This window comes from Zerene cesonia, chromosome 8 (assembly GCF_012273895.1).
Source record: "Zerene cesonia ecotype Mississippi chromosome 8, Zerene_cesonia_1.1, whole genome shotgun sequence".
Taxonomy (NCBI): domain Eukaryota; kingdom Metazoa; phylum Arthropoda; class Insecta; order Lepidoptera; family Pieridae; genus Zerene; species Zerene cesonia.
This window is the reverse complement of record NC_052109.1, coordinates 615,017-627,119: the sequence shown is the minus strand read 5'-3', so window position 1 is coordinate 627,119 and position 12,103 is coordinate 615,017. Positions and strand designations below refer to the sequence as shown.

The 12,103-nt window shown below is 32.7% G+C and overlaps 1 protein-coding gene across 1 annotated transcript in view; it reads left to right on the top strand.

The window, feature by feature from the left end:
* The window catches only part of LOC119828803 (protein sidekick-1), a 199,091-nt gene that overhangs the window by 151,996 nt on the left and 34,992 nt on the right, over positions 1-12,103 (top strand). The window lies entirely within an intron of this gene.

Here is a 12,103-nt window from a genome sequence, read left to right as displayed (position 1 = left end):
TTTAAATTACCGTGTATACGACGCTATCGTTGTAAGCTTTAAGCTAATGGACGCAGTTAATCTTTGGGGAGTTTTCAACCGGAGCTCATTTAAATGAATATATTAATACAACTTCCAAATAATCATTGCATTAATGGGTAAATGTTGGTTTTACGAATGTACTATTATAATAATAACTAGATAATAAACAACTAGCTGTTGCCCGCAGCTTCGCTCTCGCAGTCTTAATGAATTTTCACAGAAGAATTTTCCGTGTGAAGCCAGGTTGAAATATTAGTTTTCATTAAGCCTACAATTATTTACAATTGTTGAATTATGTACAATAAGTGACATATCATATTACCATAAATTCTCAGAAAGAATATATATATCATATTTATATATATCATATTTACAGACAATAATAGATATTACCCGCGCTTACTAGGAATTGTATACAATGACGGATTTAATACATTTTCTGCAACACACACACACAGAACAAACAATGAAAATTTATTGGCAAATAGTACACATAAATTCATAATATTGACAGAGAATATATCTAAGTGTAAGAAGTTTATTGTAGCGCAATCCGGATTATGGCGGGTCAAGCTTTGTCCACCCACATTTTAAAAGTGCCTATAACCTCGATAGTTAGTACGTGTTTATATCGCATAGGCGACAGCGATTTTATAACATTCCGCTCGCCCCACCTCCGCCCTATATATAGCTTACTATAAAACCCGCTACGTCACTCGCGGTAAAAACCCTATGTGCTAATCTGGATTAAAAGCTACCTATTTCCTAATTTCCATACGGATCCAATCAACTGTTTTCGCGTGAAAAAGTAACAAATATACATCCATAATTTTTTTCCAAAAAATCGCCTTCATAATATTATTGAAACACAAATCATATTTCTGTTTATAAACTTTCTTTTTTTCGTATCGGTCCGATAGTCCAGCAGTTTAGAAGCATATTCATTTCAATCAAACAAACCTTTTTCCTTTTTATTGACGTTGTATTACGTAGATTCAAGTCATTCCATTAGTCCACGAAAATTGAACATTTTGAAGTGCCCTCTGGAATTAATTAAGTCCATTTAAACACCTATTCACTGCATTTCATAAGATAGTTTTTATTGTTACTGTCGTTTGAAGTTTCTTACCATTGTCACTATATAAAAAGAAACTGTTGATAAAATTACATGTATTAAAAAAAATGGTTGCCTGTAAAGTCGGTTTTACGGGCGAAGATTTTACGTGACAACGTCTTTTTCTCGGTAGAATATTTATTGATATGAATATTATTAAATTGCACAATAGGAACAAGGAATTGAATGAAAATAAGAATTGCACAAATTTTAACTATAGAAAATATATTTTGTTTACTAAAAAGACAGAGACACAATCACGCGCCGATTCAATGCGCCTAATTCTCTAGTGCTGCGCGCGCGGCGGACCGATCATAGTTCGGTGACTCATCGTAACGTTACCGGGCGTTACACTTTTTCATAAGTGCCTCCGAGCCGCAACCTAATTTAAGACGTTGTCACGTCAAAAAAAGCATGAAGTGGCCTATAACATCACCATGAAAAGGTCTAAATTTCAGCGTACGCTACTCGCTTCGGCTCACCGCGTAACACCAGCCTTATAAATAATAACATTGAAGGTGAAACCATATTGTTAATGGCGACATTTCACTATTACAAAACCAGTGACTCGCCAGTTTCTATGAAGCAATATTTAAATTATATTTTTGTACATGTAAAGAAGAGAGGATATGGCTTCCTTCTCGCTTCGTAAATGTTCTGACCTAATTTGTTTTGTATATTTTTCCTAATACATAAACACGTGATAAATAAATTTCATATTTACCTTTTCGCGTAACAGCCTTCCTTTATAATTCTTTATATCACTCCTATCAACTTATTTTAAGAAAAGATATGTATTACTAGCTGCGCCCCGCGGTGTCACCCGCGTAAGTCCGTATCCCGTAGGAATATCGGGATAAAAAGTTACCTATATATTATTCCAGTTGTCCAGCTGTCTACGTACCAAATTTCATTGCAATCGGTTCAGTAGTTTTCGCGTGAAAGAGCAACAAACGCACACACATTCTTATAAACTTTCGCATTTATAATATTAGTAGGATTATGCCCTTTGCCAAAGTCTTATGGATGTCTGTTCGAAATTACATAAAATTTAAGTCAGCAATACAGAATTACATTCATTTCTTAAAGGAGTATACTATTACTAGTATTACTATTACAAAGGAATACACTATTCCTTATCTAGAACCTAGATTTCCAAATAAATCCTCAACACAACACAAAGCCTCATTAAAGCGCTGAAATATAACACATATACTTTTATTTGAACAAACAAAACGGGATAATTCCGTCTGCCATTGTGTTGCCCTCTCAAAAGAGATTTAATAAAATTGAACTTTGTCACGATCCTACTCAATACTGATATAATTGCTTGTTTCGTTTGTTCACAAATATTTGACGTTAATGTCAATTTGCTTCTGTTTTATTGGTTTTTGCTATCTGCGAATCACATTTAGGTATTAAGTGGCTGTCAGACAAACAAGCAGAGTTCGCCCGTTCGGAAATTTTTGAAACTGTTGTCTACTAGCCTGGCCCGACTTCGCCCGGATATCAAGATTCCTGTTTTATGCCAAGCATTTAATCAGTCAAAGTATCCTATCACCCAAGTCAGCTCACACCCTGTCTGAATACCAAATTTCATCAAGTACGTTCAGTAGTTACAGCGTGATTGGCGGACATACATACAAACAAACTTTCACATAAATAATATTTGTATGATAACGTATGCTGTGTGTCACTGATTAAACTCATTACAATAAGCAAGTTGTACGTTAACACGAATTGCACATATAAATCCATACAAATGAAATAACAGAAGAACCGATAAATCTTCATTATGTACACGAAAAATGCACCCTGGGCCTCTAATTATTGATTTCATTCTTATATGAAGAGTGTATTATTATTTTTAATACACATCTATACTAATATTAAAAAGCTGAAGAGTTTGTTTGTTTGAACGCACTAACTCAGAAACTACAGGTTACGATTTGAAAAATTCTTTAAGTGTTAGATAACCCATTTATTGAGGGAGGCTATAGCCTAGATACATACTATGGGCGAAGCCGGAACAGACCGCTAGTCACTATAAAACTTAAAGACATTAAATATAATACTATCCTCAGAACAGTTCATACTAGACTGTAAAGCTAGCCATCACATATTTAATATAAAAATTTTCATAATGTCCAATGACATTCCATAAGCGATCACAATATTTTATCGTTTCAATATAAAACTTTAAGGCCGAAACTGTCGTTTTAATACTATGCAGATTTTTGATAGCTTCGCGGGTTTAATTCAATTTGGCTATGCATTCTGACTCGATATTAGAACAATCTTTTCTCAAATTTATTTGAACTACAAGAATTAATACAGATTTTATCGTCATACATTCTGTGTTCCTACAACCAGCCACGATATAATATATGTATCGATTTTCTAAAGTCATACTGAATTATGAAACTATAGTTTTTATATACCCTATGATTAAGTATCACATTTTTTTAAAAAATTAACAATAAATATTCAAATATGTCATTTCAATTTTTATTTATTTATCCGATTAAAAGCGATTTGCGAAAACTGCATTTGCCGGTGACCATTTTCACTGGAAGTGTAGACTTGCGGTTGAATTAATTATTTAGATTTAAAACCACTACAGGGTTCTCAATTTGTTATATATCTCTTTTGTATGAAATATTCAATACAATTTGTGTAGTATTGAAGCAGATCCTTTGTGTATTTGGCCTTTGCTTTAAAGATTATATATTCAACAAAACGCTAAATTCCAAAATAGGTAAGCGAAACTAGTGTTATTAAATTAGACATCTTTTTCATATCTTCTTTGAGGGTCTAATGCAAATATCTACAATGCCATTAGTAACTAGGCACTGCGCATTCAAAAAAGCCATGTCAAATTTATATTCGGAACAATACCGAAAAATTAAAAATACACAGAACGCATCACGTTTCTTCAGTGACGTGACGCCACGCAACCGGGCGGATAATAGCGGACGAAACACGCCACGAAATCCCAAATAGTGTTTGCTGAAAGAGCGCCGGGGGACAAGCCACTACTGTGGGAACTTGCTTCGAGAACAATCGATGAATTGTCATCTATATCATATATCATTGAAATATTATTAAAGAGGCAACCTTTCCTCTCAACTTATGCTTTCAGAATTTCATTTGAGTCTTGTATGTATAATATTTTTTTAGGTTATACTGCTTTTGTTGATGTTTTTGTTTGAATTTCAGGGTAATAGAAACAAAGATATTGCCCCTACGCACTGACATTATATACTACAAGAAATCAAGAGAGTAAAGCCAGACGAAAAGCTAGAAAGTAAATAATCAAAGATTCCACATTGACAGAAATGGATACTTGCATTTACACCTTAGATGTTCGTGAGGAAACATCGATCACGGGGCTTTTTATTCGATTATTATGCGAGTAACGATTCAAATCTGATAACTATTTATTTCCATTCGATACTCTGCGCTATCTTTACATCGTAGTTACATCTGTTTACGATTTTTTTAGATAACGAATCGTCGGGATATCGAATAGTGATAAGGTTATTTGTTATTATCTTTTGATTTTTTTTATTTTATCGTACAACATCATTCGTTATATTATTTTTACAATCGACATGGTAATACACACATACTTTGCAGTGAATTTTTGTGTTTTCTATAAGATTCGAATTCTGACAAACACAAATTTTGAAACAAATTTAAACCTCACACTTAGAATTAATTCCTTAAAATGTTGACATTATATCCACGTAACTAAGTCTTTGTAAGTCCAAAGTCTTTGTAAGTCATGATTCCACTTTGATTTGTAAGTCTTGCCAGACATAAAAATCATAGTATGATTTATTACCATAAATCATACATTTATTACACATTATACATTTTCAGTAAGTATCGTAAATTCGATTACTGTGGCAGGATCACGGGTGGCCGAGAGGCTAGGCGTTGCTACGGTTAGGCAAGATACGCAGGTTCGAATCCTGCCTCGTGATCAAATTTTTTCTATTCTTTCAAAATTTCTCATTTATAAAGCATTTCAATGCTATAAAACTAAAAATTAAAGGTACAATGCGACAAACACATTCACACTACAAATTTATTTCTCATACGTTAATCGAAAGTTGAAAACAGTTAATAGTAAAGGCATTTCGCTTTCGACAAAACATAGTTATTCATTTGTGCATCATACAATATTTGAATTGCTCTCTGCTTCTGATTTACAAATAAGATACGGTGTCAGACTGCTTTATTGAATGCGTTTTTCAATTCAAATGTTTTATCTCTACGATCTTAATATACATTGAGTTTCAACTTAAACACTAGAATATAAACATGGAGTTTTACTAGTGTTGAAGAAATGAACGGATAGTTTTGTTGACATGTATATTTAGTTATCTGCTTGAAATTATTGTTGTTTTAACTCTTCCATCTTCAAACTGAATTCAGTGATTTCTGTCTGATTAATTGATTGTTTACATTATGACTTTATAGTTGATAAATAATTTAAAAATGTGAATGTTTTTCTCAAATGATTGATGGAAATAAGTTGCTGGTTATGTTACATATAAAATTACTGAAACGTATTATTTTTTTTTTTAATAAAATAAATAATGAAAAAAATTAAATCACCCAAAATTATGTGGATTGTGGATGGATTGTGGATTCTGTGCTAGGCACACACCTACCCTCCAAAAGAAGATATTTAAACATAAACGTTATGCTTTTTTTATATTATTTTTGTGTCTGGAGATAGATAGAAGGCTATATACTGACATAGTTTATATTTTTTTCACAGATAATCTTTACCTTTCACTACGCGGGCAAAGTCGCGGGCACAAAGCTAGTAATTGTATGAAGATTACCTAACACGCGGCAGCTGTACATTAAATTTCTATATTAGAAACTACGAAATTATTTGGTAAACATTCATTATGAAAGTTTATAATTTTAGAGAAGATATTTCGAAATATAATTCAATAAGCCGCACAGAGCTAAGAAACTCAAAACATCTTCAATCAAAATTCGCAATGACGAATACTCCCAAATCACAGGAACCTTGCATCTTGTTAAAACGTAAAGACGCATCTCCTATCCTCTGTACGCAAAAATCGTCTCTGGAGGCACATTTTGATACGCTTTAAGACGCTAATATTGCCTGGCAAGGTTGTCACTATTTCAGAGGTATCTGGATTTCCGCCCACCTGTGACGAGTAAAGAGAAGTTATGTATTCAATTTTGTTCAGAAAGCGTATTTAACGTTATGTCAGTAATGAATATAAGAGCAGATTTATATTTAAATGGACAAATTTCGTAGTTCTATATTTTATAGTGTTCATGAAGACGTTTATGAGAAGTCAACTTTGCGGTTAATAGGTTTTAAGACTCGTCTTGCAAGGTCGGTCGACAAGATATTTCATATTGATTATTGTATTTATATACTAATAAGTTAATATTATTATGGATACTTATAACTGATAGCTTTTTTATTAATAATTTCGATGTTGCAAATCACAAATAAAAGTAAATTTTTCTTACGTATAAAGGAAAAGTTATTATTTTCAGTATTATGATGATTAAAAGCGCTTCTCATCAATGTTTAGTTGAGTGAATAAATCCTACTAATATTATAAATACGAAAGTTTGTAAGGATGTGTGTGTGTTTGTTACTATTTCACGCAAAAAATACTGAACCGATTGCAATAAAATTTGATACGTAGACAGCTGGACAACTGGAATTACATAAAGGCAACTTTTTATCTCGATATCCCCACGTGATACGGACTTACGCGGGAGAAAAACAATCGGTAGTAGTTAATGTTTGTTGATAATGCTATTAATAAGCTGAAAATAACAGCTGTAGCTAGTACTAGAATCTCTAGAATCTAGAATTTTTAAATAAGAATACTCATCGACAGACACTATTAAACACATAATAAAAATAATAAAATGTGATGATAAATCACAACGAAGTCTCGCTATTTACTAAGTAACCGATCCAATTATACATATCTCAACATCACCAACATAACTTGTCAACTGAACAATAAAAAACAATATAACAATAGAATGGAGTTGGGTGAACGCCACGGGTGGTCCCATTGCTGCCTTCGGAAGTAAACATTGGTGTTTTATTTATATTTTTACACCTGTCGTCATTACGTCTGCAGACGAGAATGTTTGGTTAATGCTATGCTAAATTTAGCATATTTATAGTAAATGATTGGTTATTAATTTGATTGATTTGAATAATTAATAGTGCTACCATTAACTCTAAAAATATTGTGACAAGACATTCGGATTTTTCGTAGTAGTTTTGTATTATATAATATAGGAGTTGAAATCTTTAAAGAAATGCTAGCGGTCTGTCTGGCTTCACCCGTGGTATATATTTCTCTTCTTCTGAACCTTCCTTGTGCCTATTAACCGAATCGGTTGGACCCGTTAGCAATATGTTAGATAAATATAAGCCTTAGATAAATAAAGATTTACCGCTTAATTGAAACAACAATTATATAAAATAAAATACGATAGAATCTATTATTTTGATCCAAATATAGTCTTTATCTCGCAATAATTCATTCATAACATTTTTTTCGAATACCCTCACTCGATTTGGACGTTTTATGGGTCTCTAAGCAATGTGCTTTGTCAGGGTCCATTCGCAGTGGCACAATGGCAATTTAGTTGTTGAAGCTAACAGACGTGATAAAAGTGGGTTTGATTTATTTGCTTCCAATAGAAAGTCATTCATAATATTTATTTTTAATGTGCTACCCGCTTTGTAAGGGGATAAAGAGAGGATAAATAACTGGAAAAAAGGAATGGACTGGGAAGGGTCAGGAAAAGGAAACGGGCTCCCTCACTCACCGTACGAAACACAATATACATGCTATTATTTCACGCCGGTTTTCTGTGGGGGTGTGGTACTTCCCCGGTGCGTGCTGGCCCAATTCGTGCCGAAGCGTGTTCGACTCCCACATTGAATAAATAAATTGTTTGTAAAATATGAAATGAAAATTGTACCAAATCTCTTATGGTTGTTACATAAGATGTGATTATGCTAAAAAAGGTTTATAAATACTTTAATTTTCTAAATATCTCTGTTGGAGTATGAGTATACTATAAGGTTATGTAAATTATAGACATATTGTAAATACCAAAGTAAGTTTATTTGTTTGCCTTTCTTTCACGTCGCAACGGAGCGATTTCGTATGATACTAGGCGTTCGCCCCGGTTTCACTATGGTTTTACTGAATATAGCTTATGTCACTCGTGTAATTGTAGCTTTTTAAAGGTGAAAGAATTTTTTAAATCGGTCCAGCCGGTCACGCGTGATGGCCTGGGCAAGGGAAATAGGGATTCATTTTTATGTATATAGATTTGTGTCTGGAAGTAGTTGGGTATTTATGATAAAGGCTCCTTTACCGCGTTGAAACATCTCATTCCCATGGGAAATTTTATTTACAAAACGCAAAGCCTCTGTGGAAAGCTCGTTAGCTGTAAACTAATTCAGACTGTAAGTTTGACTCAAATTTCATATCAAAATGCATACCTGATCAGCAGTTTTTGAGTCATATAACAACCAATCTATGTGATTATTTTTATCGATTTTTGGGATCTAAAAAATATATCCTCTCCACTTTCATGGATGACCATTAAAAATAACTTATAGTTTCAACGTTCGTCCATAAATAACACATGTGATATATCACATTAAGAGTTTAATAGCTTTTTATTAATATACATAAAAATCGCTGCGATCCGAATTTCACGACACTCTCGCGTACGTTCAAATAATACTTGAATTAATCAGAATTAAAATCGATTTTTTCAAACACAAATAAATACCAGTCTAGTTTTATATTTGACGCCTACAGATAAAGTGGATTTTACAGCATACGTTATTGTAATGTTTTATCGCGATGGATAAGGTTTTGAAATCAAACTCGTTATCATTTGGTTGATATTAAAGCTATAAAAATCCTTATTGATCTGTATAATGTATTATTTTAGGGTTTCTCATGGCTTTAAGTATATATTTAATAGTCAAACGTAAAACCATGACTGATTTTATAAAGAAACGCCATATGCAAAATGCAATTATTTCACTTAAAAATTTTCTTTTCTTTCGTTTATAATAACTAGTTTTTGCCCGCGGCATCGCACGCGTTAATTCGGAGTAGTTAATTAGATGTTATTTGACATATAAACCTTGATCTGGAATCACTCTATCTGTTAAATAAAAACCTATCAAAATCCGTTGTGTAATTTTGCAGATTTAGGTATACGAGTACATAGGGACAGAGGGATATAGGGACATAGTAACAGAGAAAGCGACTTTGTTTTAAACTATGTAGTGATTATTATTATCACTATACGATCGATTTTCGTAAATTATATTATTAAAACATGTATATTAGTAGTTTTAAATGCGCAAATCAAATCAGATCGCTATATAAATGCATTGTCCTGCATTATCCTTAAAAATTTAACCGAAACGATGCCGTAAAATTACACAAAATATACTTCAGCAAGTTTCATTAAACAAAGTGATTAAATAAATCGAATCCAACAACTACTTTGATTAAAACCCTGCGATACGCCTGTATATTTCTTAATCCGGTCTTCTTAGTAAAGACTGCCATTTCCTTGGCTTAAAATGTAAGTTGGAGCGAATATATATAGGACTAGCTGCGCCCCGCGGTTTCACCCGCGTAAGTCCGTATCCTGTAGGAATATCGGGATAAAAAGTTGCCTATATGTCATTCCAGTTTTCCAGCTGTCTACGTACCATTGAAATTTGGTATTGGATTGGTATTTTATTTGGAAATAAAGTTGAAGGGTTTGTTTGTTTGTTTTTTGTTTGAACGCACTAATCTCAGGAACTACTGAATCTTCTGAAGAATTCCAATTTGAAAAACTCTTTCAGCGTTAGATAGCCCATTTATTGAGGTAGACTATATATGTACCACGAGCAAAGCCGGGGCGGACCGCTAGCTATGAATTAATTAAAGTTCAGCAATGGACTTGTATTCGAAACGTTTATCTGCTTTTTTTAATTATTCTTCTTGAATGAAATATAGTTAGCAAAATTAAACTTTATCTGATTAGCATTATGAGTCATAATCCTAGGAGAGTATAGGCTACGCGCATTATATCATCGTCGATTTAAATAATGTTACATAATATTCACAGAATTTTATGTATAACTTTGATAGTTTTATAAGAAGGATACCGCATTATCTATAAACTTTTTATTAATATGACGATATACATATTTTGTGTTCCGTAAAGTAATTATCTATTATCATGTCATTAACTATGTAGAATATTCTGAATATAGCCTATTTTTAGAATATTCCAGTTGGTTAAAGTTCGTACATTATTCTACGATAAACTAGGAAGGGTCGACTGCCACGCATAGAATTGTACACCCGTGAAATCAGAAATTGATGTCTTCATTCCGATTATAATAATCCATCATCCCAATACACACCCTATGTGCAGAGCCTTAAGTCATAGTACTGCTTGACGAAGCAAACGACTTCATTATGTACTTAGGTTGTTGAAGGCAACAAGTCTATTACTGATTATCCACGACCGATATGGCCTTTGTAAGAGGATTATAGAGTAAATTACTAAACCTAGAAGGTAGGTGAAATAGATGTTTAGTATCAATTAATGAATGAGCAATGGTGTCTCTGTGGTTAAGGTGTCTTCAATCGTAAAGCCAGGGTTCGATAATACAAAAAGATTTCGAAAACTTGAAGTTTCCAGTCAATCCTTATCCCTTAAACCTAAAAACGGGTAGCGCATTCTCAAAGGTCTGTACTTCTGCGAACCATCAGCTCAGTTGCTCGCTATGACATAAAAAAGCAATAAACAAATTAATTCAAACACACGCACCAAATAGGTTCCATAGATAACATCAAAAGCAATTACGATCATGTTTCACTTAATTTAAATTAATTGCTAGTATCGAATAATAATCGATGATAAATTGCGAGCGAAATATATGTGTATAATATTCCATAGCTTTAAAAACTCACAACTGAATAGAAACGGTAAATATTTTTAATTATTCCGTCTGAACGGTTAGGCGAACAAACCAATGGCTTGTTCAGAACTGAGACGCAGAAATAATTCAATTTTCTATTTCATTATGGAGTGGAAATTGCATGAGATGGACGAGCGAGATAGCTAAGTTGGAGCGTTTTTAAAACTTCTTTAGATTCAGTTACTATGTAAGTACGATGAATGAAGAACGTTTGTCTATACTAATATAATAAAGAAAAATTTTACTTGTTTGTACCCTAATGACTCCAAAACTACAGGTCCGATATTGAAATTTCTTTCACTCAAAGAAAGCTACATTATTCCCGAGTGCTATAGTATATTTTTTACCACGGAAATGTACCACGGGCGAGGCCGGGGCGAACAGCTAGTATTTGATAGGTTTGCAAATTAATAGCTTCCAATTGGATTCCAATTGAAAAACTGTTAATATTTTGCTCGATTGTTTATAGCCTGATTGTACTATCTGCCCTATATACTGTAATAACTATGTAGTAAGCTTTAATTAGTAATTAATTATTAGTATGGTAAATGATACGGCGTTAAAATTTTGCATTATTTAGATAAAACCAAACGTCGGGTTAGTAATATAATGAATAAATCGCGTTTAAAATCCGTTAAAAAGTCTTTAATTTCTAAAACCAAATCGATTAGGTTTTAGATATTTAATATAAGTGCAACGGTCGATACTAAAACAGAAATACCCTTCTGTTTTAGTATCGAGATTTTAGGATTATTAAAATTTTTGGTCAACACTAAGTTTCATAATAAACCGAAATAGTTTTTAGCTGGTAAGTATAATACCATTACAGCATTTTAATTATCATTAGACTAACTTATTGATAGATTGAATAGTAAATCTATACTATATTTTTTTTTTTTTTTTTTTTTTTTTTT